Source organism: Pinus tabuliformis, chromosome 5_2 (genome assembly GCF_031772625.1).
Source record: "Pinus tabuliformis cultivar Carrire ecotype Pingquan chromosome 5_2, CPIR1, whole genome shotgun sequence".
NCBI classification, from domain to species: Eukaryota; Viridiplantae; Streptophyta; class Pinopsida; order Pinales; family Pinaceae; genus Pinus; species Pinus tabuliformis.
Window position 1 is genome coordinate 933,931,790 of NC_142306.1, and position 6,904 is coordinate 933,938,693.

The 6,904-nt window shown below is 39.3% G+C and overlaps 1 long non-coding RNA gene across 1 annotated transcript; it reads left to right on the forward strand.

Annotated features, from left to right (window-relative positions):
- Positions 1–283: 283 nt before the first annotated feature.
- On the forward strand, positions 284–2,873 carry LOC149162325 (uncharacterized). Its single transcript, XR_016261923.1, has 4 exons — positions 284–510; positions 1,673–1,754; positions 1,950–2,588; positions 2,781–2,873. It is a non-coding gene; the product is annotated as an uncharacterized LOC149162325 (long non-coding RNA).
- Positions 2,874–6,904: the final 4,031 nt, after the last annotated feature.

Here is a 6,904-nt window from a genome sequence, read left to right on the forward strand (position 1 = left end):
TATGGGTAGACTTTCTGAAGACTTTGTGCCCTATGGATCCATCATCTTTTCTCATGATGAGGATGTCTAAAAAATGATGCTCCTGTTTTCTTCAAGCTCCATAGTGAATTTAATTTCTGAAGAGATGGAATTTAGGTGAGTAAAGAACTTGTCAAGCTCTGCTTTACCATGAGTCCATTTTATATTAATATGCTGATCATGTAAACATGGCATATTCTATTACTATATTATTTTTGTGTAGCATAGAAATTTTTGTGATATTTACCTTCACTCAACCCATCTCCCTCCTGAAACCCTAACCCTAATTCCTCATTTTTAGGTGTTTGTGCGGCTGTGGCTCTTTAAGTCTCCAATCTCATAAACCATTCTACTTTGTTGTGAAAAGTGCCTCTTCATTTGCCCAAACCATTCTACTTTGCTGTAAAAACCGTCATTTCATTGCCCTGTTCGACCTGCATGATATGTGAACGCTATTCTATGGTAATTTCAACCAGAGGCATCGTAATCAAGGTAATTGTTTTCTCAAATTTAGAGTCTCCGCCTTTGATTTTGCCATGATCGTTTGCTTTATTGGGATGCGTGCTTGACTTTCTTGATTGCATACTCAAGCTTGTTTTGCTTTGTTATTTTCATAAATGTTTTGAAAAGCCAACTTGTACTATCTATTCCATGGGTAACATTTGATCATTTCTTCTCAAGTTCTAGATTACTTGGTTTTTTTTCAGCTCAGCTCATAAAACTAATGTGCATCCCCTAATTTGCCACCCTGCTGCTAAACTAATAATATGTAGGATATTTATTTCACCATTTTTGTTATGCATCCGCTGGTTTTACGTTAAAATTTTAAAGCACCTTCAATTTTACAGTCTGGATATAGCCCTTTCCTCTGTTTTTAGGTCAAAGTAAGGTTAATAATGACCATTGTTTAGAACAGAGGAGGACAAAAATTTACGATGTGGTCTCTCTTTAAAGTGTGATGTGGTCTCTCTTTAAAGTGTGGATTAGAAGGTTAACAATATGTACAAATTAATGTCTGAGATATATTTTTCAACAGATTTCACCACTAAACCAGTTAAAGCTATAAGTGGTATTTAGACTTTGAGAAAATTTTCATACTTGATAACAGTTGAGAAACAAATTTTCTGGTTTTAGATTTTGTGCTTTATGACAGATTTGCTGGTTTTAGATTTTGTAGTTTCAATAGATATTAATGAAAGCAATGATGCAACATCTTGATTATATCATTATTCTAAACACTGTCTGAATGCCTCATGGATAATTATATAATTTTATCAAAATCTGAATGGGTTGCCAGAAAAGTTCTTGTCTATATTTCGACAGGTGTGATTTTGTTCTAGACAAATATAAGAATTTATGTAAGTTTGGTTGAATACTCAAGTGTCTATATGGCATTCTTTTGAAAACAATTAAACTGGTCTGAATTGTGTCGTGTAATTATATAATTCTATCAAAATTTGAATGGGTTGCTAGCAGAATTTTGGTCTATATTACAACAGGTCTGATTTAATTCGAAACGAATATAAGAATTTATCTGAGTTTGGTTGAATACCCATGACATTCTTTTAAAAACAATTTAACTTTTCTCTGATGATGGAATGAAAGAGACTTGGACTATCTCTAATTATTTCTAAGAGGGTATTTTCTCTAACAGGTGACGCTGGCAAAGATGGGAAAAATGTTAAAATAAAAAAGTGGCATGGAATGGGTAGAATTGAAAAGGTGTCTTATGTAAGGTTGGTTGAATGTTCATATGGCTATTTGCTTGTGAAATTTTTTATTTATTTTTAACAAAGACCAGGAATAGTTTGTATTAAAAGAGGGGGAATAGTTTGTATTAGAAGAGATATGAGCTTAAAACCCAGAAATTTGTTTGGACAAATTGATCTCAAAGCTATTATTGCTGACTTCTTCGAGTCTTTGCATTCTAGGTACATCATTTTTAAACTTTCAGCACTACTGTCCTCTATACATTTCTTATAAAGGCGCTAGAACCAATCAATCAAAAAGCAATTTTTTTCTTTCATCAAAAGGAGCCGTAGCTAATTGTGAGGCTAGGGTTCCTTGGGGCCTCATTTCTCTTCAGAACTTCCCTGAGAGATATCGTCCATTTGCGTTGGAATCTCATCCAGGTTGGGTTGCTGAACCTTCACTTCATACCTTCAAAGTTTAACTGTATATGCTCAGTTGGTGAGATTGCTTTCCATCCAGGCTGAAAGACATTTCTGGGTGAGCAAAGCTGATAATGTTATCTTTGACGAAACACTTTGATTCTGTGGTCTCAAATGGATGCAGTAATTTGAAAGCAAACAGAGGTTAGTTTCTCATATGATCTCAACCCTGTGGCTATTGCTACTGTAATTGAGCATAGAAAACGGTGCATTCCCCTCTCCATCAGTGAGGAAGCACAGGATCAAGAGCAAGATCTTCAGGAAGGCCATGTTGGCACTAGGTCCAAGGTGTCTAGCTGAAGGATGAGTAGGGGAAGATTCAAAATGGATAGTCAGAGAAAGCAGAACGGCCAGAGGGATCAGCTTGAGAAGCCGAGGATCCGTAGCGTCTCTAATGAGGTAGTCTAGAGCATAATCAAAGGCTATTTACTTGTGTTTTTCAGTGCATGTTCATATGCCTATTTACTTGTGATTTTGACTGCATATTTGTATGGCGTTCTCTTAAAACAATTAAATTGTTTTACTATCATGGAATCAAAGACTCTTACTATTTTGAATTTTTAAGCGAGCTCTTTTTATTTTTTTTCACAGAAAATGATGCCTATATCTGAAAAATTGTTCCAAAAAGAATGACGTGGAATGGGTAGAACTGAAAAGAAAGGAGTCTCCTAAACTCAAACACTGGTGTGTATTCTTTACATATTAACTTTTTCTTTTTTGGGTGGTTAATTTCAGTTCAAAGTTATACTCGGCTTAAATTCCCACTTTGAGAAATGTGTAGCAATTTTAAAATATTTGTGTAATAAAACTTCTTGTTTGGAGTAAGAAATGTGGTTATTGCTGATGGTAACCGGTGAAGTAATCATAAGTAAATTTCTAGATCAATGTGCAGAACAATGTTGTTCTTTTATTATGCTTAACATGTACTTTAGCATGTTGGTAAGCAATAAGGTGCACTGTTACAAACCATGCCAATCTATTCAGGCCACATATTACCCAATGGTAATGCTGTGTTAAAAGACGTTTTTGAGCAATCACTGGTTCAATCTTGTGATGGTACATATTCACCATTTTGAAAATGTACATTAAGTAAAGTGCAGATAGAACATTAAATGATCGATAGAAAACAAGCTAAGACAAGAGACACAAGGTGTGGCGGCTAGCTAGGGACAAACCCCAATATGGGAAAACCCTTTGATCAAATATTATTTTATCTTCAATAATTCAGCAAAGAGAAATAGTACAAAAATCTGATTTGCATTAGCAGCAGCAAACCCTAGATTAGCCCTAAACTAGGGCAGACAATATCTTGCAAACTAACCGTTGGATTCCTTCACCAAAATGTACGGCCTTCTGAGAAGAGTCAGTTCCACCTACAACGCAGTTTTGAGAGAGAGTCTGATGGTCAACGCTGGTCAAACTTCTGATATGCAGTTGCAGCCCTAAATTCTGCGTCCTTCCTTCCACACATGTGAGAGAAGAGTTCCTTTCTGCGTAGTAGGAGAAGAGCCTCTTTTCTACGCAGGAGAGAGAGAGAGATGTGATGAGAGTGAGTGTCCAAATGAGGAAAAGACCTCCTGCATTTATATACAAATGTTGATGATGAATAGATGTGTCTATTGGGCTTCTGAGCCTACATGAGTTGCTGGTTGGCTTGATAATTATTCCATAATCAAAACAAATTCATATCTCCATAAATACTTATCAGAATCAGATGATCTTTAGATCAATCCTACACTGCTCGACGAGAGGAATCTAGGAAAATTATTATCAGCCATGAATAAGGTGACCCACATGGATTTTGGCCCTAGTTGCCAATTTTAACACTCCCTCTCAACTAGGGGGAACTTCATCAGTAATTCGTTTGTCTGTTGCTACTATTCATCCATCAAATGCACTACCCTATATAACTTGACCCTTGCTCTACTCTGCTCTGTTATGCTTTGCTCGAATTATGAAGAAGAAGTGATCGAGGATGTATCATACCATCCTCCACTGACTCAAAGTCAATCTCAGAGTGTGTACCACTCGTCCCAAACCAGTCCTCAACTGACCCGAAGTCAGTGTCATAGTGGGTACAACTCCTACCACTGGTCCCAGACCAGTATCATTGATCCCAGATCAATGAAGGTCATCCTAGCATAGAGAGTACGGTAGATATAGCGATGCGTCCATCGGTATTACTATGGTCCCTATCCTCATTTCCCTACTCATTAATCAGATGACAGGTACTTCCCATGAGTTCCAGACTACATGGGTAGGATGCCTCGACAGGAGAACTAATCATCATGTCCATAAGAGAGTGAATCATCTTGTCCAGTGGATGCCACGGAGAACTAATCATCTTGGCCCACAGGAGAGCGAATCATCCTGTTCCATAATCGCCATGGAGAACACATCATCCAGGCCTCACAGGAGAACTAATCATCCTGCTACACAATCGTCATGGAGAACACATCATCCAGACCTCACAGGAAAACTAATCATCCTGCTACATAATCACCACAGGGTGTCACAAGGAAATTTTTTTATTCTTTTACCCTGTACACGTACACCACCAAGGGATGGTGAGTCACCCTGTGGTCATATGTCGCTCCAAGAAGTACCCCGCGCCCCTGGAGCTCCAAGAGATTCATACATCATACAGGACCCTCATCAGAGGGTTTCTGAACGACACCAAGTTGTTCTCGGAAAGTAAAAAAATTGACCTTTCCTAGGGGCTTTGTCAGAATGTCGGCGACCTATTCATCTGTACCGATATGTTGGAGCCTTATAGCTTCCCGTTGCACATATCTCGAATATAGTGGAACCTAATATCGATATGCTTAGAGCAATCATGAAATACGAGATTCTCTAATAAACGAATCCCACTCTGGTTATCGCACAGGATCACAATGGTATCAAATGTAAATCCAAACAGCTCACTAAAGAGCTTTTGTAACTAGACTGCCTCACAGGTGGCCATGCTAGCAGCAATATACTCTGCCTCGGCGGTGCTCAAATTCACCGACTTCTGTTTCCTGCTCATCCAGGGCATCGAAGCAGATCCCAAGGAGAAACAACACCTGGAAGTGCTCTTACGATCCACCACACTGCCTGCCCAATTAGCATCAGTGTATCCAAGTAGTCTCACATCTCCGACAGCGTATCTTAACCCATAAGTAATTGTGCCACAGAGATATCTCACCAGATTCTTGGCGCTAATCCAATATATGTGGTGAGGTTCAACCATATGTTGACTCAACGTGTTGATTGTGAAGCATATATCTGGACAGGAGTTCACTAAGAGCATTAATGCTCCGACGAGTTGATGATACTCGGTGGCATTTCGTAAAATAGGTCCAGCAGCGCTACCGCTTAACTTCTTAAAGTCAAGCTCCATCGGGGTAGTTACAGGCTTACAGTCCTCCATACCGAATCTTTCCAATATCTTCACCACATATTTTCCTTAAGATAGGAAAATTTCCCTTGGCTTCTGCCAGACTTCAAGTCCTAGGAAATAGTGCATCAGTCCTAGGTCCTTCATTTGAAATTCAGAAGCCAACTCCCTCTTACATTTGTGAATGAGAGGGTCTGCTCCTGTTAGAAAGAAGTCATCCACTTACAACACCAGTATGAGAGGTTTGTCATCTTCAACCTTAAAGGTTAGGATCAGCTTCACTCCTAGTGAATCCCAGCTTCATCAAGTAGCTATCGATCCTCTCATACCATGCTCGGGGTGCTTGCTTCAGCCCATAGAGAGCCTTCTTCAACCTGATACATGAGATTTTTGATCATAAATCTCAAATCCTTCGAGTTGCTCCACGTAGACTTGTTCTTTGATCGAACCATGAAAGAATGCGGTCTTGACATCCATCTGATGTAGGTTCCATCCTTGTGAAGCCGCAAGGGCTATGATCGAGCGAATGGTGGTATATCTGGCAACAGGTGAAAATATCTCGTTATAGTCTATACCTTCCTTCTGGGAGAGGCCACGAGCGACAAAACGAGCCTTACACTTTTCTGTACTTCCATCTGCTACATGCTTTATCTTGTAAAGCCATTTAGAAGTGACAACTGTCTTGTCATGGGGTCTGGGAACTACTTCCTAGACATCATTCTTCGTAATAGACTCATTCTTTGGTCATAACATCCTTCCATACTTGATGCTTGACGACATCTGAGAATGATGAAGGCTCATTTTGTATGATCATGCTCATGATGGTCAGGTATCCCTGATACCTGTTAGGTTTCTTACTTTCATGGAAGGTTCCTCGGGGTGCAGTGTGTCCTTCAGCATCATCGAGTAGCCCCCTAAGCCAAGAGGGCCTCTTCCTAGAAGAGGAAGGCTCAGGTGGATCAATAGGATCCATGGGTTCATCCACATTGGGAATTGTTACATCATATTTTTCTTTTGGTTCCCTGGTGTCAGCTTCTTGAGAGCTCCTTAAAGTAGGAAGATTGTTCACCTTGCTGAGAGCCATATCTTCATTAAAGGTGACATCATGACTAATCACGACTTCCCTTTGACCGGCTACATAGATTTTATAGCCCTTAGTATTTTCACCATAGCCCACGAAGATTCCTTTCTTTCCAGATGCACCCAATTTATTCCTTTTCTCTTTCGACACATGAAAATATACAGGGCTTCCAAAAGTTCTAAAATGAGATACGTCAGGTTTCTTATCGTTGAAAATTTCTTCAGGAGTCTTGGAACCCAATGCTTGATGAGGGCA